The 25,131-nt window shown below is 32.5% G+C and overlaps 2 long non-coding RNA genes across 8 annotated transcripts; one reads left to right on the top strand and one right to left on the bottom strand.

Moving 5' to 3' along the window:
• Positions 1–14,969: 14,969 nt before the first annotated feature.
• On the top strand, positions 14,970–24,602 carry LOC141458990 (uncharacterized). 6 transcript variants are annotated; one of them, XR_012461333.1, is made up of 7 exons: positions 14,970–15,413; positions 20,598–20,661; positions 20,938–21,126; positions 21,305–21,550; positions 22,041–22,279; positions 22,747–22,939; positions 24,206–24,602. It is a non-coding gene; the product is annotated as an uncharacterized lncRNA (long non-coding RNA). The 6 variants fall into 6 exon arrangements; XR_012461336.1 differs by lacking the exon at positions 20,598–20,661 and adding an exon at positions 15,740–15,797; XR_012461335.1 differs by lacking the exons at positions 14,970–15,413; positions 20,598–20,661 and adding exons at positions 15,470–15,615; positions 15,740–15,797.
• LOC141458989 (uncharacterized) lies at positions 16,800–19,782 on the bottom strand. Of its 2 annotated transcripts, XR_012461329.1 has the most exons (5): positions 19,657–19,754; positions 18,603–18,649; positions 18,359–18,464; positions 17,916–17,981; positions 16,800–17,754 (listed from the first exon to the last, which is right to left on the bottom strand). It is a non-coding gene; the product is annotated as an uncharacterized lncRNA (long non-coding RNA). The 2 variants fall into 2 exon arrangements; XR_012461330.1 differs by lacking the exon at positions 18,603–18,649 and having other exon boundaries at positions 19,657–19,782.
• Positions 24,603–25,131: the final 529 nt, after the last annotated feature.

Genomic DNA, 25,131 nt, shown 5'->3' with positions numbered 1-25,131 from the left:
TTAATAACGGTAAAGTGTAGTATCTACCAGACGGTGATACTGTAATCTTAATTACTTAATGCTTTATGGCCAGCAGCTGAATAAAATATTAACCTAATGGTGATACCTAATTTCATTAACTAAAAGCGTATTGATTAATAACGGAAAAGTGTTATATCTACCTGACAGTGATACTGTAATCTTAATTACTAAATGTTTCATAGCCAGCCGCAGAATAAAATATTAACCTGATGGTGATACCTAATCTAATTAACTAAACGCGTAATAATTAATAACAGAAATGTGTTGTTTGTACCTGACAGTGATACTGTAATCTTAATTACTATATATTTCATGGCCAACCGCAGAATAAAATATTAACCTGATGGTGATACCTAATCTTATTAACTAAACGCGTATTAATCAATAACGGTAAAGTGTTGTATCTACCTGACGGTGATACCATAATCTAAATAGCTATACGCGTCCTATTTAATGACGGTAAAGGGTTGTATCTACCTGACGGTAAATTACTAATCTTAAATACTAAATACATGTTGGCCAGCAGCAGAATAAAATATTAACCTGATGGTGATACCTAATCTCATTAACTAAACGCGTATTAATTAATAACGGTAAGGTGTTGTATCTACCTGACGGTGATACCCTAATCTAAATAGCTATACGCGTCCCATTTAATAATGGTAAAGTATGGTATCTACCTGACGATAAATTACTAATCTTAATTACTAAATACAAAGTAGCCAGAAGCCGCAAACTGTTGCATCAACCTGGCGGTAATACTCTACTCTTAATGACTAAATGCCTAACAGCAAGCAGCAGAAAACTGATGTATCAACCTGACGGTGATACCCTAATCATCATTACAAAATATGTCATATTCAATAACGGTGAAGTGTTGTATCAACCTGATGGTGATACCCTAATCTTAATAACTAACGCGTCATATTTAATAACGGTAAAGTATTGTATTAACCTGACGGTGATACCCTAATCTTAATGACTAAATGCCTAATAGCAACCAGAAGTAAACTGATTTATCAAGCTGACGGTGATACCCTAATCATCATAACAAAATACGTCATTTTTAATAACGGTGAAGTGCTGATGGTGATAGTTTAATTTTAATATATAATCGCGTCATAGCTAGTAACACAAAAAGTTGTATTAACCTGATGGTGATACTTTAATCTCAATTACTAAACGAACATTTAGTAGAACAGACCACAGTGTCAATCCGGAAAAACACCTATCTATCACCTAACTTCGGAGTTGGACAAAAACCTGGTTTAGTTTTGTAGATTAGCAGGCCAATGACGCAAACGATTGAGGGCCCTTACTCATGGACAGCCACGGAAAAAGCTTTGTACAATTGCTAGATGAAATTAAGATAAATCTGATAGATAGTGAAATATTAGGGCAATAATACCCTAAGAATGTGCAAAAAAATTTCAGTAGTGTGCATTAATGAACCAATTATTTACTCATATCGTTGTCAATTGTGCACCAAAGTTCCATGAGAGTGCATCAGTAGTCTACTAAAATGCACTATTGTTACAATAATGTGCACTTATGATGTCTTAAAGAGCAAATATGTACCATTAATGTGCAATGAAATTTCATTATTGTGCACTAATGTTCCATTTAATTACACCAATAATCATTTAAGAGCACTAAAGTTTCATTAATGTGCATCAGTACTCTACTAAAATGCACTAATGTTACAATAATGTGCACTAATGATGTCTTAAAGAGCGAATATGTGCCATTAATGTGCAATGAAATTTCATTATTATGCACTCAGATTCCATTTAATTACCCCAATAATCATTAAAGAGCACTAAAGTTCCATTAATGTGCATCAGTACTATACTAAGAAGCACTAATGTTACAATAATGTGCACTAATGATCTCTCAAGGAGCAACAATCTTCCATTAATGTGCACTGAAAATTAACTAATTAGCAAAACTTCTTACTATTAATGTTCCAATGTACGATGATAGAAAATTTATTTAAATTATAAAAACAACCGCAGCAATATTACAAGTACCCATTCAGAGGCAATCCATGAGCCAATCGTCCTCATCTCAGCACTGCTTCACACCAAAACTAAGCAAACCATTTATGGACCACTTACGTACACTGAGTTGCTAGTAAGTTATAACATCCGTTTATTCCATTACACTAACGATATATCTATACGCGTAAGCTGGCAAAAATAAAAGTGTTATCATCCTCATGGAGACGCCCTAATAACATCTATACTAGCAATAAGAAACGGGTTGTATCAAGGTGCTGGTGATAAACTAACATTAACTAACACTATATCTAAACGCGTAAAGCTGGTATAAATAGAGATTGGTATCTTCCTGATGGAGACACCCTGATATCTATCCTCGCAAGAAAAAAAGGTTGTATCAACCTGCTGGTGATACACTAACACTATATCAAAACGCGTAAAGTTGGCATATATAGAGCGGTATCATCCTCATGGAGACACCCTAATACCTATACTCGCAATAAGAAAAGGTTTGTATCAAACTGCTGGTGATAAACTAACATTAAGTAACACTATATCTAAACGCGTAAAGCTGGCATAAATAATGATTGGTATTATCCTGATTAAGACACCCTAATAATATCTATACTCGCTATAAAAAAAAAGGTTGTATCAACCTGCTGGTGATACACTAACACTATATCTAAACGCGTAAAGCTGGCATATATAGAGAGTGGTATCATCCTGATGGAGACACCCTAATACCTATACTCGCAATAAGAAAAGGTTTGTATCAAACTGCTGGTGATACACTAACATTAACTAACACTATATCTAAACGCGTAAAGCTGGCATAAATAAAGATTGGTATTATCCTGATTAAGACACCCTAATAATATCTATACTCGCTATAAAAAAAGGTTGTATCAACCTGCTGGTGATACACTAACACTATATCTAAACGCGTAAAGCTGGCATATATAGAGAGTGGTATCATCCTGATGGAGACACCCTAATATCTATACTCGCAATAAGAAAAGGTTTGTATGAAACTGCTGGTGATACACTAACATTATCTAACACTATATCTAAACGCATAAAGCTGGCATAAATAGAGATCGGTTTCATCCTGATGGAGACACCTTAATATCTATATTCGCAATAAGAAAAAAGTTGTATCAACCTGCTGGTGATACAATAACATTAACTAACACTACACCTAAACGCGTAAAGCTGGCATAAATAAAGATTGGTATTATCCTGATTAAGACACCCTAATAATAGATATACTCGCTATAAAAAAAGGTTGTATCAACCTGCTGGTGATACACTAACACTATATCTAAACGCGTAAAGTTGGCATATATAGAGCGCTATCATCCTCATGGAGACACCCTAATACCTATACTCGCAATAAGAAAAGGTTTGTATCAAACTGCTGGTGATAAACTAACATTAACTAACACTATACCTAAACGCGTAAAGCTGGCATAAATAAAGATTGGTATTATCCTGATTAAGACACCCTAATAATATCTATACTCGCTATAAAAAAAGGTGGTATCAACCTGCTGGTGATACACTAACACTATATCTAAACGCGTAAAGCTGGCATATATAGAGAGTGGTATCATCCTGATGAAGACACCCTAATATCTATACTCGCAATAAGAAAAGGTTTGTATCAAACTGCTGGTGATACACTAACATTAACTAACACTATATCTAAACACATAAAGCTGGCATAAATAGAGATCGGTATCATCCTGATGGAGACACCTTAATATCTATATTCGCAATAAGAAAAAAGTTGTATCAACCTGCTGGTGATACAATAACATTAACTAACACTACTCCTAAACGCGTAAAGCTGGCATAAATAAAGATTGGTATCATCCAGATGTAGACACCCTAATAATGTCTATACTCGCTATAAGAAAAGCTTTGTATCAACCTGATGGTGATACGCTATCATTAACTAACACTATATCTAAACGCGTAAAGCAGCCATAAATAGAGATTGGTATCATCCTGATGGAGACACCCTAATAATATCTATACTCGTAATAAGAAAAGTTTGTATCAACCTGCTCGTGATACACTGACACTAGATCTAAACGCGTAAAGCTGGCATATATAGAGAGTGGTATCATCCTGACGGAAACACCCTAATATCTATACTCGCAATAAGAAAAGGTTTGTATCAAACTGCTGGTGATACACTAACATTAACTAACACTATACTTAAACGCGTAAAGCTGGCATAAATAAAGATTAGTATCATCCTGATGGAGACACCCTAATAATATCTATACTCGCTGTAAAAAAAGGTTGTATCAACCTGCTGGTGATACACAAACACTATATCTAAACGCGTAAAGCTGGCATATATAGAGAGTGGTATCATCCTGACGGAGACACCCTAATATCTATACTCGCAATAAAAAAAGGTTTGTATCAAACTGCTGGTGATACACTAACACTATATCTAAACGCGTAAAGCTGGCATAAATAGTGTGTGGTATCATCCTCATGGAGACACCCTAATATCTATACTCGCAATAAGAAAAGGTTTGTATCAACCTGCTGGTGATACACTAACACTAAATCTAAACGCGTAAAGCTGGCATAAATAGAGAGTGGTATCATCCCGATGGAAACACCCAAATAATATCTTTACTCACATCAATAAAAGAGTTGTATCAACCTGCTGGTGATACACTAACATTAACTAACACTATATCTAAGCGCATAAAGCTGGCATAAATAGAGATCGGTCCCATCCTGATGGAGACACCCTAATATCTATACTCGCTATAAGAAAAGCTTTGTATCAACCTGCTGGTGATACACTAACATTAACTAACACTATATCTAAACGCATAAAGCTGGTATTAATAAAAAGTGATTTTCTAATGGAGACACCCTAAAAATATCTATATTCGCAATAAAGAAATGGTTGTATCAACCTGCTGGAGATACACTAACATTAAAACTAAACGCGTAAAACTGGCATAAATCGAGAGTGGTATTATCCTGATGGAGACACCCTAAAAATATGTATCCTCGCAATACGAAAAGATTTGTATCAACCTGCTGGTGATACACTAACATTAACTAACATTATACCTAAACGCGTAAACCTGGCATAAATAAAGATTGGTATTATCCTGATTAAGACACCCTAATAATATCTATACTCGCTATAAAAAAAGGTTGTATCAACCTGCTGGTGATACACTAACACTATATCTATACGCGTAAAGCTGGCATATATAGAGAGTGGTATCATCCTGATGAAGACACCCTAATATCTATACTCGCAATAAGAAAAGGTTTGTATCAAACTGCTGGTGATACACTAACATTAACTAACACTATATCTAAACACATAAAGCTGGCATAAATAGAGATCGGTATCATCCTGATGGAGACACCTTAATATCTATATTCGCAATAAGAAAAAAGTTGTATCAACCTGCTGGTGATACAATAACATTAACTAACACTACACCTAAACGCGTAAAGCTGGCATAAATAAAGATTGGTATCATCCAGATGTAGACACCCTAATAATGTCTATACTCGCTATAAGAAAAGCTTTGTATCAACCTGATGGTGATACGCTATCATTAACTAACACTATATCTAAACGCGTAAAGCAGCCATAAATAGAGATTCGTATCATCCTGATGGAGACACCCTAATTATATCTATACTCGTAATAAGAAAAGTTTGTATCAACCTGCTCGTGATACACTGACACTAGATCTAAACGCGTAAAGCTGGCATATATAGAGAGTGGTATCATCCTGACGGAAACACCCTAATATCTATACTCGCAATAAGAAAAGGTTTGTATCAAACTGCTGGTGATACACTAACATTAACTAACACTATACTTAAACGCGTAAAGCTGGCATAAATAAAGATTGGTATCATCCTGATGGAGACACCCTAATAATATCTATACTCGCTATAAAAAAAGGTTGTATCAACCTGCTGGTGATACACAAACACTATATCTAAACGCGTAAAGCTGGCATATATAGAGAGTGGTATCATCCTGATGGAGACACCCTAATATCTATACTCGCAATAAGAGAAACTTTGTATCAAACTGCTGGTGATACACTAACATTAACTAACACTATATCTAAACGCATAATGCTGGCATAAATAGAGAGTGGTATCATCCTGATGGAGACACCCTAATATCTAAACTCGCTATAAGAAAAGGTTGTATCAACCTGCTGGTGATACACTAACACTAAATCTAAACGCGTAAAGCTGGCATAAATAGAGAGTGGTATCATCCTGACGGAGACACCCTAATATCTATACTCGCAATAAGAAAAGGTTTGTATCAACCTGCTGGTGATACACTAACACTAAATCTAAACGCGTAAAGCTGGCATAAATCGAGAGTGGTATTATCCTGATGGAGACACCCTAAAAATATGTATCCTCGCAATACGAAAAGATTTGTATCAACCTGCTGGTGATACACTAACATTAACTAATACTATATCTAAACGCGCAAAGCTGGCATTAATAGAAAGTGGTATCATCATTATGGGGCACCCTAATAATATCCATAATCGCAATAAGAAAAGGTTTGTATCAACCTGCTGGTGATACACTAACATTAACTAACACTATATCTAAACGCATAAAGCTGGTATTAATAAAAAGTGATTTTCTAATGGAGACATCCTAAAAATATCTATACTCGCAATAAAGAAATGATTGTATCAACGTGCTGCTGATACACTAACATTAAAACTAAACGCGTAAAACTGGCGTAAATCGAGAGTGGTATTATCCTGATGGAGACACCCTAAAAATATGTATCCTCGCAATACGAAAAGATTTGTATCAACCTGCTGGTGATACACTAACATTAACTAATACTATATCTAAACGCGCAAAGCTGGCATTAATAGAAAGTGGTATCATCATTATGGGGCACCCTAATAATATCTATACTCGCAATAAGAAAAGGTTTGTATCAACCTGCTGGAGATACACTAACATTAAAACTAAACGCGTAAAACTGGCATAAATCGAGAGTGGTATTATCCTGATGGAGACACCCTAAAAATATGTATCCTCGCAATACGAAAAGATTTGTATCAACCTGCTGGTGATACACTAACATTAACTAATACTATATCTAAACGCGCAAAGCTGGCATTAATAGAAAGTGGTATCATCATTATGGGGCACCCTAATAATATCCATAATCGCAATAAGAAAAGGTTTGTATCAACCTGCTGGTGATACACTAACATTAACTAACACCATATCTAAACGCGTAAATCTGGCATAAATACAGATTGGTATCATCCTGATGGAGACACCCTAATAATATCTATACTCGCAATAAAGAAATGGTTGTATCAACCTGCTGGAGATACACTAACATTAAAACTAAACGCGTAAAACTGGCATAAATCGAGAGTGGTATTATCCTGATGGAGACACCCTAAAAATATGTATCCTCGCAATACGAAAAGATTTGTATCAACCTGCTGGTGATACACTAACATTAACTAATACTATATCTAAACGCGCAAAGCTGGCATTAATAGAAAGTGGTATTATCATTATGGGGCACCCTAATAATATCCATAATCGCAATAAGAAAAGGTTTGTATCAACCTGCTGGTGATACACTAACATTAACTAACACTATATCTAAACGCGTAAAGCTGGTATAAGAAGAAAGTTGTATCATTCACATGGAGACACTCTAATAATATCTACACTCACAATAAGAAAAGTGTTGTATCAACCTGCTGGTGATACACTAACATTAAAACTAAACGCGTAACACTGGCAGTAAAAAATTGTTGTGTTGGGTGCATGGTGTACTGAGCTGTGGTACCCGTGGGATCGCTACTTCCCAAGCAACTGCATGCATCAATCGCTCCATGCGGGCTAATTTTAGAAGTGTTTTCAAAAGTAGAAGTAGCATTCAATTATGAAAATAATCATATTCTTCCAAAAATGTATGAAGCAACGTTGGGAGTACTTGAGCGAGAGAATAAGCGTGTCGCTCCAATGTATGGTCTTGGAATTCAACCTAACTGACGGTTAGTTAAGAAATCTAATCTTCAATGGATCAGCGAATTCAATTATGCGGCCTGCAAAATGATTAAGTATCATCTCAGGTCCCTAGACAAGTAATTTTAATATTGCAGTGTAACGTTTTACACTGAGTTATAGATGTCTTCCAGTTCTGATTGTAGCTTAATCCTAACCAATTTATATACGAATTTTGCTATGAAGATCTTACAGATCGCTGTAGATGGAACCAACTCGAATTGCTGCAGAAATTGAATACTTCAACTATTTTAATAAACAATAAAATCGTAAAGACTTTGTCACAATCCTAATAATGCTTTGGGTTGAGGACGACCTTAAAAAGATGACAAGAAATGGTAAATGGGATACCTAACTACTGGGATCTATACTTAGCTACTACAATACGGCTGAAGGTTTCTTGCGGTACCATAGAGTCTGGGAGGTGGTGTGCGCATTCAGACTTACGCAACTGTCAGAATACTCTGAAATTTATTGGACTACTGCAAACCTGAGTCTTCATTCTCAACAAATGTCCACTCAGAATACTTAAAGGAAGTGGTACTGGCTCTGTTAGCCTGCTCCGGGGAGCAGTTGTCCGGGGGACACCTCGTGGAGGTAGAGCTCAGATTTTTGCCCCCCAAAATGCCATCCTGCCTTTAATATCGTATTCCAACTGGTTTTCATCCTCTATTAAGCAGGCGTAGTAGCAAATCTCATTAACAATGGTGATGCATTACCTGCGATGTACAGAGGGGGAGAGAGAAAACCAGCTTTAGACCCGTTAAGGAATACGATTATACGGAGTTTGGGTAGGGTAATGGACAAATAGCAGGAATCGCAGAATACAGGATACGCTATTTGTGGAGAACCGCATTTTAGGATGAAGAGATTTACGGGGAAACTGGACTCGTTTAAGCAATAGACAATAAACCAAGCGATAAATAGGAACTAGCAGAGACAATATGAATCTGTATAAAGAAGGAAGTCGCAACTGACAAATGAACCTATTTGAAGAAACAACAGCAGAATGAATAACGACAGCAATAGAGGTTAGCAACAAGATTGAATACTAATACGAAGTGTTTGTTTGCACTTTGGCAATACCAAAACGCCTTCAAAAATTTAAAAGATAATTAAATTTTTTATTGAAGTGATATAAGATTTTTTAATAAAAAAAAATAGAAATTAATAGTCTTACTTTTCTCTGCACAACTTGGACTAGAAGTTCCGAAGAAGGATATTAACAGTGGCCATATAAATGTTTAAATAATTATAATTCCGTTTATTTTTCTAAAATGACTAGTCTTTTTTTTTTCATGCAAGCAAAATAATCGGAATTATAATTATTGCAGATAAAGTTATTATTTATACGATAGATTTGTCGCAGGAGTGGTGAGCCATTCCAAAGAATGACACTCAAAAGATTTGAGAATCATAAATATGGACCACTTAATTAATTCCCCCATCCTACCTGATTTAGCTGACGGCTGGGATATGCACCAATCACTTGCACCATCGATGTTTTCTGCAGCCCGTCAACACTGGACACTGGACACAGTTTAAAAGATTTTAACGGAAATGAAACTGACGTATTTGCTGTTAGAGTCGGACTTTTGAAGATAACCGGAGAATTTTATTTTTATTTTTAAGCGCACAGGTTAAAATGTATCTCCTCCACTTTAATAAAGGGGAACAAAGCACTCCCGCTACAAGCACTCCCGGGGATTTTAACATTCCCGCACTCCCGAGAATTTTAACGATCCCGCACTCCTGTAACAGAAACAAACATTTATTACTTTTCGGTAAATACTGCACAATAATATTAATTGTTTAAATTAACTGTGGTTCTGTCAATAATAATAATGTTTAGATACAATAGATATAATTATTTATTTACATTTCCCAACATTGTTCATGTGATTTCCATCATACAAAGTTAATGTACTCATAATTAGAGTAAGATTAACATGATGAAAGAAATACTTACTTAGTAAGTATCTTCTATATAAAGAAGTTACTGGTGATTGAAAGTATTCTTACAAAAAAGGAAATCTAAAAAGGGATGTCAAAAAGGTTATTTTCAGGAAAAGATTAATTATTTATCATTCTTAAATTTGTGATATACCAATGTTTGGGCTTAAAACTAACTATATTATCGCTCCAAAATCGATAAAAATTTATAAATTAACATAGAGTAATTCACTTACCGAATGCGCTTACAAACGCGCCTTCATCACCACCTCGTCGTGACATTTGACACTTGGGATGTTTAAAAAGAATTGTAACGCCAAAAATTATTGCAACATAATAAAGTATCAATTTGCTAGAAATCACAAAATAATCGTACCTAACGCACTAATAACCAATGATTTATTTATAACCTTAAAGAAAGCGCACCTGCCACCGTGTTTCAATAATAATAATTACCACAGCGGGAGTGACAATAAGATTTTGCTATTACAATATTACTCTATTAAGGACTTTTTTTTTAGGGCGAAGGAGATGTTTGGGCCCCCAACAAAACTTTCAAGTAAAAAAAAATGATTACCTAATAAATAGTAATAAAGAAGATTGTGAACTAAAGGTATACTCGATAAATTAAGTTGGAAAAATCGTGACAAAAAGAAAAAGACTAATGACGAATCTGAAGAAGAGAAGTGGAAAGAGCTAATGTGGAGAGTCACGCAGATATCTAGCGGAAGGAATTGTCTGTCAACCCAATGTATCTAATATTCTACTATTCTGGTCACATCGTCTATCATGAAAGAGAGAAACCCAGAATTACTTTCTCTTACCATTAGTAAGAGAAAAACACACCCACACTGAGAGAAAATGCATATTTTTTCCTTCAAATTCCCAGTAAAAAATCGATATCCAAAATTAGACACGATTGCTATATGAAAAAAAGTATTGAGTTGTATTTGCGAAATAAAAATTTTGGTGCAAACACTCTTTTAACTTTTTCGTACTGTGCTCCTTGAATTTCAAACTTATGCATTAAAACTTAAAAATATATTTATCATTATCTAGATTCTGAAAGAAACAAGAATGTACCACCAATCCTTCATAAAAATGACGTGAAAAGAAATGCGCAAAAAATTATTTAACTAAAAGTTTCCCCATCTTCATGAGCCAATTGTCATACCAAATGTAGTCAAAATACGCTACCTTGGACTGTAGCTATACAAAATGGTTGACCTGGAATCCCCCCCCCCCATCTACACTGTAAAGGCAAGAAACTAACCATCACACTCAACCTAAATAACAAAAGTTTTATACCTACTTCTTTAACCCCGCTCTTTATTTTTGGTAAAACGGCGCTGTAAGTATGGTGATCGACTAAATGTTCCAATTCTCAAAGCAACCATTATTGACAGTCAAAAAATACCATTTTATGTATCTAACCACTCAAAGCCATAATGACCTCAAAATCCCTTTCAATCAAAGATCTGAAGAAAACTAGTTTTTTCAAAATTTCATTACTCAACAGCACCTCATCCCAAAATCTTTTAAACCGAACATTTCCGCCTTTACCTGGTAATCCTCCAAAGAGATTGGAGAGAAGATGACCTCGCGATCTACTCTCATCATGATAGCAGTAAAGATAAATGTTCACGATAATAATTCTGATACAGCGCTAACATCTACCAAATATACTTGCAACAATTGTTGCAGTTGTAAATTTCAGTAAAAGGTTAAAAAATAAATAAAATAAAATAAAGTAATTGGTCTGAATGTGTGTAAATTATATCTTTACTGATGGAGGCATTTTCCAAAATTAATCATAGAAAAGCTAGAAGGTTGAATTACACCAGCAGATTGTATGTATTTTCTTATTTTTATTACAAAGTCTGTAGTTCCCTTATTTCTTATTATTAACAGAAAGGATGCTATTAATTCGATGCTTTACTAAGAAGGACTAAAGGAAAGGCAAATTGGGTTAAATTTGCAATCGAAATAAGGAGGAGAATTACCGCGAATTTCAACATAAAGGAACCTTCAAATACCCACAATTAAATTGGTGAGCTTCTTAAAACCAAATTGGTTAAATATGATGCAAATTTCATGGCGGAAGAACTGGAGGAAATTATTAAGAAATCAGCAAATTGTTCTATCCCAAAAAAGAACAACACTCGATCAAGTGGGGATAGTAAGAAATCAGTACGCTGGTGGTCTTAGGAACTGGGTAAGTTAAGACACATCGTCAGGGAAAAGAGAAGATTGTATGAACGAACTAAGAAAGAATATTACACCATCAAAAACCTATACCAAGATAAGGCCAAGGAGGAAAAATTAAATTCGTAGAAGAGTTATTTCAGTCAAGTTAAAAGCACAAATCCATGGTCCTCGGCTTACAAAATGGTATCTGGAAAATTAAAACCTTCCATGACCGTGAGCACTATAAAGAAAGGAGACGGCACATTTACAGCTGACCTGGAGGAAACACTGGAGGATGACACTTCGCAAGATGAAGAAGTACACAGGAAACTCAGAGAGGAAGTTAAATTGCTGCCTAAGTCAGGAAATGATGCAAGATTCAGCCGAGAAGAAGTGCGTCACACCATATCAACCCTCAATTACAAGAAGGCTCCAGGCGAGGATGGGTTAAACAGCCTAATATTATTAAAAGCATTCGATCTTCTTCCCTTATCTCTGACGGAGCTGTACAACCGGTGTTTAAAGGATGGCATTTTTCCTAGAATATGGAAACGTTCAAAGGTTATTCTTATCAATAAGGTAGGCAAAGAAAACATACGTGATGTTTCAAAATTTCGCCCCATTACTTCCGATTAGTGGGAAAGTACCGGAAAAACTCTTCATAAAGAGAGTAATGTTGCACTTGGAAGCAAACAAGTTGCTTAGTAATCAGCAATATGGGTTTCGCCCCCAAAGGAGCTCTGTTGATGCTTTAATGTATCTGAAAACCTTAGTAGAGCCTAACATGAACTGTAAAAGGGAAACTCTTTTAATTTCTCTCGACGTTAAAGGTGCCTTCGATTCCGCTTGGTGGCCTTCAATTCTAAATCAGTTGAAATTACTTAATTGTCCCCGAAATTTATATAAATTAGTAACGAATTATCTATCTGAACGTCTAGGGTGTCTATGTTTAGGTTCAATCAAGAAATGTAGGCCGATAACTAAAGGCTATCCGCAAGGCTCTTGCTGCGGACCTGGTTTGTGGAACATTTATTTGACTCTTTGCTGAAGTTAGACTATCCTCCTCACACTTACACCTTGGCATTTGCTGATGACTTCCTTATAGTCATAACCGGAAAAGATAGATCCCATCTAGAAAATCTAGGCTATTTCTTGGGCCAAATTAAATAAAATTGTTTTTAACTGCCTTAAAAGTAAAGCGTTATTAATCTCAACGAAAAGGAAAATCTATTTTTAAATGGACAACCAATAGAATTCGTTGACAAACTGAAATACTTGGGGCTAATAATTGACTCAAAATTTTCATGGAACACCCATATAGATTATATAAGTGAAAAAAGCTCTCGGTTGATTAACAGCCTTGCTAAGTTGAGTAGCTTGAGAAGGGGTATTGGAGGAGAAGCTCTAAAAGTTGTTTACGAAGGAGCGATCTAACTAATGCTGTCATATGCAGCTCCAGTTTGGATAACAGCCTTAGAAAAGAAAACAAACTGTTTAAAATTACATAGAGTGCAAAGGAATATAGCCTTACGCATCATTAGAGGTTATAGAACTGTTTCTTTTGAAGCCTGTTGCATACTATCTGGGCTAGCTCCAATAAATTTAATAATAAAAGAAATAGCTATGTTGTACCTGGTTACTAGAGATCTCACATCAATAGAAGGTCTGAATATCAGAGATTGGGATGCCCCAGTTAAAATTAATAATTTGCTTTCTTTAACCCGAAATAGGAGAGGGTTTAACCATTGAAAACAACTGCATAGATTGTGTAGAGATCTATCTGAAGGGAGTAAGATGGGACCAAAAATAGGATGCGCATTCGTGGCTGTAAATCCATCAAAAAATATTTTGACGATTGAGAGGATAAATTAGGACAACATTGTTCCATAAACCAGACCGAGCAGCTGGCTGTGTATAAAGCCTTTGAATGGATCCTTGAGCTAGGTACAAATGTTAATCATTACGTAATTAACACTGACAGTGAAATAACGTTTAAATTGCTGTTGAAAGCTAATAATTCTTTCTTGATTGAACGGACTAAACAGAATATAAGCAGCCTGGAAGCCAGAGGGATTCTGGTCCACGTCTTCAAAGTAAGAGCCCATTCTGGGATTGATGGCAACGAAATGGCGGATATCAACGCTAAGAGTGCTGCTTTGGATCATCATCTACCTGTAGTATATAACAAATTCCCACTCCTTACCTAAAGAAAGTACTACGGGAAAACTCCCTAACATTGTGGGAACAGTTATGGAGCAACAGCCCAAAAGCTGCTGTTACAAGAAAATACTTTCCCTCTGTGAGAAGTAGATTGCAAGCACTGCACTACAAATCTGATTACATTATAACACAGTATGTAACCGGACACGGTGCATTCAGTATATTTTTTGTATATTCAGCGAATATATTGTATTATATTACTATATATTTTATTGTATCTATTTTCTGTAACTACTTGTATCTATTTTATTGTATCTATCGTGTGTATCTTATTTTATATTATCTTACATTTTATTGTACCTAAATTGTATATAATGTATATTTCATTTTATACTTCTTTTGTGCTAGTCTATCTTAAGTTGAATAATTGTATGTATACTTCTGTGGACATACTGAATAATCGGTTCTCTTCTAGGGTTACTAGAAGGGGAAAAAAACTAAGAAGGTTTTACGTAAAAAGATGGAGAAGTAAACATGTTTTTAACCAATGGCATACGTCTAAACACTTTATGACTGGAGTGGGGATATTGTTTTCGCAGTTACCTTACTGACTTTTTACGTCTCAGAGTAATGTGAAGTCCATATTAAAATGTTAAAAGGTAGTTGAAATTTTAAGTTTTAAAATTCTGTTATTTTTTTAAAAATTATTCCCTTTGTATATTGTGGTTATTATCATAATTGGCAGAATTCAGTGTTTTTACTATCCAAACTGTTGGAGAGGTCTAGAGTGTGATACTGGTGAGGTTATGCAAATCAGAGTGTTCAGTGAATCAGTGATTTCAAATTGCAATTTTAGTGGTTTTTAAAAATTTTGAAACACGAAGTGTTGAGTTTTATTCAAAATGATTGGATAATACAATTTATGGATATGGCTGTGGAATCAAAAAATTCAAAATTTATTCTAATTCAAGTATTAGGAAATAGTCACAAAGGAAAATTATTCATGTAAGTTTATTTTTTGTATTTTCACTATTTAGTTTTCACTGAAAGTACAGTATATTTTTAGGGTTTTCTGTGTCGGAAAAGTTGATTTTTAAAAAGTGTGTAACTATAAAGAATTCTCGAGACTGTTAATTACGTGTACGAGCACCTCACAATTGGACTTACGGTTTTCTAGCGAAATCCCATATTTGAAAGTACTCTTACGGTAAATAGAATTTTTTTTTTCTTAACCTCAATCTTCAAACTCATAAAATAAATGAACTAATTCGTAAAAACTGTTTAATAAATTAATAATTAATTTTTGTTTAATTATCCAATTATCTTTTTAGAACCAATTCCCAGTTTCTAGAAAATTTGATGACGTAAATTGTGGAAAGAGAAAGTCATGTGAGTGTTCGCACCTGATATTTTTCCTGTGAATTTATTTTTAAAGAAAATTTGGAAGTTTTATCTTGAATAGGAAAATTGGGGTGGAGGAAATCGAAGTTGCTTTTTTCATGAATTTTTTTTGTTTTCACTACCAACCTACCGGATAGTTTTAATACTAATGCACTTGCATCAACTACTTAAATTCAATTCAATAAACTTAAAATAGTTTAATAAAATATATTAATCGAATAAAAGGTTTTTGGAATTGGACTCTTAAAGTTTTCCAGTTTTGCTGTCATCCCATCAGCAGCTGTCTCTTCTTCATTTTCCTATTAATTTTTTGGAAATGATGAGGGGGCTTGTTGAAAGGATTTTTATTTCAGGCCCCCTTTCTTATCCTTAATAGTAATAATATAATCACCTAATTCGTCATTTATCTAGCAGAGTTAACCTTCTTATCCCGTTTTTCTATATAATTTTCCATATTATTTGAGAATAAAAATTCCTCACTGTACTGTTCGATAATCCCTTTCTATAGTATTCCTTTTTCTTTTGCTTCTTTTTATTGTAGTTTAATTTTTTTTTTTTTATTAATTTCCCTTCATGGAAAAGATAATCCCACTAGTGCCCTGTATTCCAGGTGGTTTCCCCCTCACTTTAGTATTGGTTGTTTTAATCCATTTTTTATGGGTACGATTCATTCCTATAGATTAAATCAACTCAGACTTCGGAAGGAAACAAAATGAAAACAACTAACATTGGGCACAAACGGGGCGCAGCTTACCACGCAGGGAATTAATACAGAATAGAAAACTCTATACATTAAAAAGTGACAAAAAAAGAATACAAAAGGAATTACAAATAGAGGAGAATATTATTCTTAAAAGATAAGTTATTAGAGAAAAATATGACTAAGAAATTAACTTTGCTTAAAAGAAGGCAACAAATCTAAGCTATGTTGTACCAAGTAGGTCGAAATATTGAAAATTCAAGTATAATTAGATAAAAAAGACAAAAAAATAATGTGTACATATATTTTTTTTATATTTATTTAATAAAAAAAAAAACTATCTGTAAAAAAATAAAAACCATTATTAAAAATAAACTATAATTCCAGACTCTTGGCGAGTATTTCCGATGGTTCCGGTCGTATCACTCTTCCTCCCCTCCCATGAAATAAATTTATTTGTGGACAGATCTTGACCATCTGGGCTACCTATGTTCAGATTGCTCTGGATAAATCCGTACGTTATTCCAGAACAATCCTGTGTGAATGAATGGTTGTCATTGGGGAAAAAGTAGATGTTGGGAGGTCCAGGTGACCACAAAATGTATATAAAAAAAAAAAGTAGGTACATAGTAATAAAAGAAATCTTGGTGAGGATCAGCCAATAAAAAAAAGGATATTTCTTTTTGGTACCAAATATTTTGGATTTTCCAATTTGGAAATGAAAATATATTACTAACTCTATTTTTGTTTAAATGCAAGGAAATTTGTTCTTGAAACGATAGAATTAAGGAATAAAAAAATATTCTTCTTTTTACAGATCCTTGGCAAGTCAAATTTAGACTAATTGATATATATATATTATTATTTCTATTTTGTTCTTATTTCTTTATATATCCATTTTCAAAATTAATGATTGCTTTTTAAGTCTACAAAATTCATTTTATTTTAGGCCATAACAGTTAGGAATTGAACTTAACAATCAAACCTAACATGCACAGACCTAAGATTTCTATTATTGCAACACTATCAGACAATCTAACGGTCTAGAAAGAAAAACGTTTTAATTCTGAAAATACTATATAAACAAAATGTTTAAAAAAATAGAAAAACCATAAATTTATCAAATAGTTTTTTCCTCTTACTTTGATACATTTTTTTTTTAGACCATTTTGTGGGATGAATCAGGATCATATTCTCCATGTTGAATCAGTTCACCAAAGTGTTGCAATAGAAAAATTCTCCCATCTGAAATTAGAATTAAATATTAATAAAAACTGCAAAATATATATAATTCTTTTATTTATTTTTTTTATTATGCTGAAAAGTATTAAATATTGTTAAACATAATTTTAAAAAATTTAAATTTTCTGAAAATACCTAAAAATAAAATTTTTTTTTTATCTTACCTTCGGCTTTTCTTCTTAGGAAAAACTTAATTTTTGTTTTCTTCTTTTCTCGAGCTCCTATCTTTTCTGAAATTATAAAAATAATTAGAAAACACAAAAAATATTAAAAAGATTGAGTAATAACACTTTTAAATGGATTATTGAATAATAGTGGGACAAAATAAAAATTATTTATATCACGGAAATTAGCGAGAGGGGACCTATTTTAGATTTTGGTACAAACAATTAATAATTACAGTAAAATATTAATAAAATAGTGAATTATTAAGATTTTTAATTTGGATTTTTAAGAATTAGTGAGACAAAATCTAAACTTAACAATTTTAATATGGGCAGACCTAAGATTTCAATTATTGCAATACTAATAGACAATGTAAGGGTCTAAAAAATGAACTCTTTAATTCTGAAAATTAATTTAAAAAAAAATAGTTTTTTCTACTTACTTTGATTTATTTTTATTTTTTGGTGACCATTTTGTGGGATGAATCAGATCATATTCTCCATGTCGAATAAATTAACCAAAGTGTTGCAATAGAAAAATGCTCTCATCTGAAATTAGAATTAAATATTAATAAAACTGCATCAATTTATGTATATATAAAAAAAATCGTAAATTTATTAAACACTGCAAAAAATTTAAATTTTTAAAAACTACATAAAAAGTGTTTTTTTTTTGTTGGATCTTACCTTGGGCTTTTCTTCTTAGGAATTTTTTTTTCCTGCTCCTATTTTTTCTGAAATAATTTGACATTTTTATATTAATAAAAAGAATAAATTAATATTTTCTAGTTGGATTTTTAAAGAATTAGGGAGAGAAAGTAAACTACAAAAAATTCTATAAATCACGGGAATTAGCGTGAGGGACCAATTTCAGATTTTGGAATAAAAACTTATTAATTCTTGCAAATTACAGTAAAATATTAATAAAAAGGTGAAGTATTACCATTTTTTAGTTGGATTATTTAAAAAAAAGTTATAATAAATTATTTTACAAAAAAAATATTTTACTGAAAATTGCGTGATGGGTCAGATTTTCTTTTTGTAAAGAAAATTGAATAAATTCATAAAATTATAGCAAAATATTTATAAAAGGATAAAGGATTAACATTTTTTATTTGGATTATTAAAGAATTTGCAAAAGAAAATGGGGAAAAACTAAAATTTAAAAAATTAAAATCACGGACGATTGCGCAATAGGTTTGATTTTCACTTTTTAAAATAAAAGAAGAAAATTAATAAAAAAAATATTTTAAATAGTTAATATTGAATGGATTAAACATTTTGAGAAAGTTTTTGAGATTGGAAATTGTGAAAACAAGTTTAAAAATCAATTTAAAAAAAATGAAATTCAATTCCATTTGGCTGGCCATATTGGATTCTCTCTCTCAGTCAAATTGGAATTTTCTTTTAACACATTTTTCTAATATCAATCAATGGTAAAATGTGCAAAATTATATATCACTTTGAAGCTTATAACACAATAAACAAGTTTTAAGTAAAATTAGATGGAAATTGGGAAATTTTTTCTATTAATTAATTTATTCAATTTGGCTGGCCATATTGGATTCTCTCTCAGTCAAATTGAATTTTCTTTAAACACATTTTTCTAATATCAATCAATGGGAAAATATGGAAAATTATATATCACTTTGAAGCTTATAACACAATAAACAAGTTTTAAGTAAAATTAGATGGAAATTGGGAAATTTTTCCTATTAATTAATTTAAAAAAACGACTTACAGCAGGGCTGATCTTCACAGGTCCAGAGCAGGTAGGAGAAGGGGGCTTTGCACTTGCTGCGACAGCCTCTTGTCTTAGCTTATACTTTAAAAAAAATTGTTTTTAAACTAGAAAATTTATACACATTCTATTGTAAAAAAATGAAAAAGAATTTCTGATATGGTCTTTTTTAAAAATTATGCATTAATAAACTCAATATTCAGGGATTATTTTTTTGTATTGTCACTTGAAGTTGAAGTTTTATGTGGATGTATATTACATACATACGTGGACCAATCAGAATTGATCTTTTAATTAGGAAGAATTAAGTAAAGAAAAGGAAGCTTTTAGATTTATTTTGTGACGTAATAGATTTATAAAGGCTGTGTTTTTGTCTTAAATACAAACAAAGGGAAAAATAAATGGCTGCCTTAAAACTTAACCCTGAATTTTAAATTATAATTTAATTATGTCTTTTCTAAAGATGAAAGAAATGATTAGCTATTATTTAAATTGGGTCAAATTTATTCATTTAAAAAGTATAAAAATATTGAACTAAATAGAACAAGGATTCTAATTATTATTTATAATCATTAAACAAAAATGAAATTATTAAATTTAATTACGTAAGTAAAATATTTTATTTCAATTTTTTTTAACAATTTATTCTTAATTTCTCATTTTATTTATATTCAAATTTTACGAAATTAAAGGGTTGGTGAGGAAAAGGTTGAATTAAAAAAAAAAAATTCATTAAATGAAGGCTGAGCAAATTAAAATGATTTTTTTTTTTCTTGCAAACATAAATTAACATTTTACAGTGATAAATTGAAATAAGATAATTATATCAGTATAAAATAATTATTATTAATTCAAAACCTTTGCTTGCTCGCCCATTTAATTTTTTTTTTGTCCAACAGAGACACATTTTTTTCTCAATTTATTTTTCTGTCACCTTACAGAGGAGAAAACTTATTACATGTAATTCAAGATTAAACAATCTGAAAATTATTTTCCTGACAAAAAGTATATATATATTGGCATTGGCTTTTTATTATGCATTTATATTGAAATAACAGATATTGAAATGAAAAATTGAACATCCAACAAAGATGAATATAGATAACTTATTTAATTATTATTTTCTTTATTAATTATTTCACGTTATTTTGGAGATTTTTTTAATTAATAAAATTAATTGGTTCTAGTATAATGTAGTTCCAGTGAAAACTCTGTGAAAATTTAAATTAATAGTAAAACTATATTGAATGAAAATTTGAATATAATTATTACTAATTACAGCAATTGACTTTTGGAGCACAGACTCTGCTCGGTAAGACCAAAGCCTAGAAATTTTAGTTTCAAGCTGTGAAGAATGATCCTGTGTAACATTGATTCTGCTCAGATAGAAGCTACCTCTACCTTGCAATTGGTTTATCTCTTGAACTGAAGCTGAACACAAAAGAACCGGATATCTATAAACTGTTTCAGGTAGTTTCCTTTTTAGCTTCTCGGATTTATTCCTTTTAACAGAATGAGGAGTGGGAAATTTAAAATTGTCTTGATTAAATTGAAATTAATATCTATTCATTATTATTGGTGAATTTTGATTTGAGCAATGGGAGCATTTTTGTTCCTATTAGCTTCACAAATGCAATTCTGTTGCTAGGAGTTGGCTTTTGGACCCTGCTTTGAATTCAGTTTCTTGGAGTGGTGAGATCCATTTCTAGAGAATGACCCTGCGGACCAGTAATAGGGGTATTTTGGAACTAGTTCAACCCAGCCTTGGAAATTGACCCTTTGAGCTTACTGCAGGGCTTCAGGACAGTGGAGTTCTTTTTACAAGCCAGATCTATGAACTACAGTTTCTTGTTAGTCAACGGAAGGAAGCTTAACTGATTAAAAATAAATAAATGTGAGAAGTTTAAAATTGTTACTTTTTATTCAAATAATATTTTATTTGAAATTGTTGATGAATTTTGATTAAAGCAATGGGAGCTTTTTTGCTCCTATCAGCTCCAAAAATGGAATTCTGTTACCAGAAATTTGCTTTTGGAGTATTATTACAACTTTGGATTGGTTTGCCATTCCTGAAGAAGATTGGCCTTTTGGGTTTTACTACTGGACAGTAGACTACGACTTAACAGCCCAGCTCATTGAACCAATAACCTCATCTATTGTTTAGGAATGAGTTTTAAATTAGTTTTATGCTTGCATTTCTATGATAATCAATTATTTTTTTTTGTTCTTACTTAGTTGTACAATATTTCACATGTTACCCAGATAAGAATAATTTTTCCATTCTTGTAATTAAAATAAGTTAAGGAAGCTGTACGTATGTAGAGCAGAAAACCACACAAAAGTTCCGGTTTGCCCAGAAAAATAATACTTACACTTTTGTTTAGGATTGGGAAACAATTATTTGGCAAAGCACTTTCCAGATGTTTGGGTTTGGACGTGTAGAGAGCGCCGTTGGAGATGTTCACAAGAGAGCTGCTAGCTGAATAACCCGGAAGGTCTCAGCAAGGTGACCACTACTTAAAGGGAGATCTCGCGGCTTAGGAGTAAGCATGTAAAGCCGAAAAAGGAGTCGAATTTAGGAAAAACTAGGTGTCCTGCTTCTAACGACTATTGCCTCAGTTCAGTTAAGTGAAAATAAATACAAGTTCTTAAAAGTATTGTAGGATATGGGCAGAATCTTCCCTAACACTTATTAAGAATAATCCAGCAATTACAGTAATCAATGATGGGCATAAAATTTATGATATTTATCTATACATGATAAAATTATCGTCTAATTTATAGCAAAACCATCTCATCTACGTGAAGAACTTTATCGAAAACGGAAACTGACAAAGAAGAAGTCAGCAGAAATGTTACAGAACTTTAAGTTTTTAAGTTGCATTAATTAACTACACATTAATTCTGAAAATATATAGACATTTACTTCTATAAGAACTAAAATGAATCATAAAAAATATATTAATTATGAATATTTAATATTTATTTTTTCTTTTTTAATTTTTATAATTTTTTTATTTTATTCTTGAGATTTCTGGATGCTATTTCTGAAGTCTTTTTGCCCAATTTTTATACTATTTATTAAAATAGGAATTTGGTGAGCTGAATGAGGTGAGATGGCGTGCAAAATGGATGCTGGAAAGGTTTTTTTATTGTTTCTTCACATCTTAGTGAAGCGTGGATGATCTCACATCACAGACTGCTTTTTGATATATGCTGGAATCTCGAGGTTATTTTTGGTCATAACTCTATAGCTGGAGATTATTTCAGTCTAAATTTCAAAGTAAGTAACATATATTTTTTTCTAATTATGATACAATGTTCTTAAGTTAAAAAATAAAAATAAATTAGCCTTTGTCTGAATGAAAGAACCTAGGTTTAGATTATGTGTAGTGTCAAGCATACCTATGTCACCACAAATCCTCTAGATTCTGTAGTGGTAGATTTGTAATCCAATCTGGCACATTTAGAGTCTGAAAGAGAAAATATCCTGATAATTTAGATAATCAGTTTAAAGATTGAAAACAAATCGTGTAAGTCCTCAACAATGAGCATATAACACGTTAAGTTCATGGTGTAAATTCAATTTCACTGTGGCTTCAAAAGGATCAAACGGTTTCACATATCATACTCTATGGATATGGTTGAAACTGGTATATTTCAAGTTAACATGAATTTATTCCAGAATATGGACTGGTTGATTAAATTAAAGTAAAGAATGTCGAAGGAGTGGATGTTGGTCTTGAGTTCAAGAGCATGGCTTTGTAAGTGGGAAATTCCCCCAGTTCGAATCCCGCGTATGATTACTTTTTGTTTGAAAAAATTGTTTATAGTAAAATATGAGCTTCTGCCCCCGTCGACTATATCTAATTGGTAGTTGGACGTTAAGCTTCGCCTAGAAAAATAGGTGATTACTTTTAGAGTTAATTAATATAACCTTCAACAAGTTTTCTTACATAATCTAGAATACTTCGTGTTTTTGTCCTGCAGATGGCATAACATTTTAGTGCAATTAAGAGAGAATTGATTAAATCCTTTAAAAATATTCAGAGTAGTGGCGATTCTGGTGGCTAGGTTTAATATCCACTACCGGCTTTTTAGCTCGCTTAAGTTTTGTGAAAATCGGATTAGCTGATTGACAAAATATTTCCTTTTTTTATGATATAATCTTAGTAGACACCACTTCTATACCCGATAAAGACTGGAATTGTTTAACACTTATGGTTGGATGACTCATATCACTTTCCGTTTCTCTTTTACCACTTACAATACATTTAGAGGTCATTATATATTTAAATGTGTTTCAACTATTACATCGCTTTCCCAAATAGTTAAAAAAAACTTATGTCAAAGATCAATAGTGACAAATTAAATGATCTCATTTAATGTCTTAACTACTTCTAATTTTTCTTTTTTAAAAAGTGTTTAAAAAAAAAAACAATTCTGTGCATGAAGAGACAATTTTTCGCCCCGAACAATTTGGTTGGTTAAATAAAATTACTGCATTCTTTTTAAACTGCACTATCTAACTTGTTTATTTGGTTATTAGATAATCTACAACTGCTGATTAAGAGGCTTATGTCGAGTTATCACTTAACGTGCCCCCTCTTTAACGGAGGGGATGAGAAGATCTCTAATACAGCTGAAGATACGTTTGAGGAAGTTCGGAGATTGTGAACAGTGACCAGGCATTTGACATCCATTAGCCTTTCATATAACACTGGGCAAACTATTTAACCGTTAAGATTGATTTTCCTGCGGACATAAATACAAAAAAGTGTCAAATTTGAAAATATTAGTACTTCATGCCAGCAAAGAATATAATTGCTGATGAATGCTGTTATGAATCTAGGGATTATGCTGCCTGATCTGGCGGATTTGTTGATCTTTCAATTATTGATTCGCATATTCAAATATACAATTGATGTTTATAAATGCTAATGAAACTTCTTCTTTTTTTAAAGGGTATTTTCTTCTTATTTCTTCCTTTTAGATGTAGTGGATTTTTAGAAAAAGCGGGAAGGGGCTTCTTTTTTTTTGTATTTTCTGAGAAGTTCTTAGGGAATTCCAACTATAACATAAATATCCCTGATGTGCAACTATTGAAAAATACGTTTTAGAACCATAAGTATACCTGAAGAGCAACTTTTTGTTTCCTTGCCCAATCATTGACAATGGTGTTAGCAGATAATTTTGTATTCCATGGTTACTCCACTAGATTGACGTCTAGACTTATTTTACAAAAGACACTACTATTCTAACTGACCGTGTCGGCGTGATCAATGTTCCAACCGTGGCATAAAAATCGAACTCTGGGAGTACAAAATAAGGAATTATTTGTATAACTGGCAAAAATTATCTATTTTTTCCCTTTTCTTTTAACTACTACTACAAAAACTAGCCTACGTAATGTGTATGGTCCAACCCTGGCATGAAAATCGAACTCTGGAAATAAGAAATAAGGATATTCTGGTA

This window comes from Rhodnius prolixus, unplaced genomic scaffold (assembly GCF_049639745.1).
Source record: "Rhodnius prolixus isolate KJV_2025 unplaced genomic scaffold, Rpr scaffold_5, whole genome shotgun sequence".
NCBI classification, from domain to species: domain Eukaryota; kingdom Metazoa; phylum Arthropoda; class Insecta; order Hemiptera; family Reduviidae; genus Rhodnius; species Rhodnius prolixus.
The sequence above is the reverse complement of the archived record's forward strand: the minus strand, read 5'-3'. Positions and strand labels throughout refer to the sequence as shown.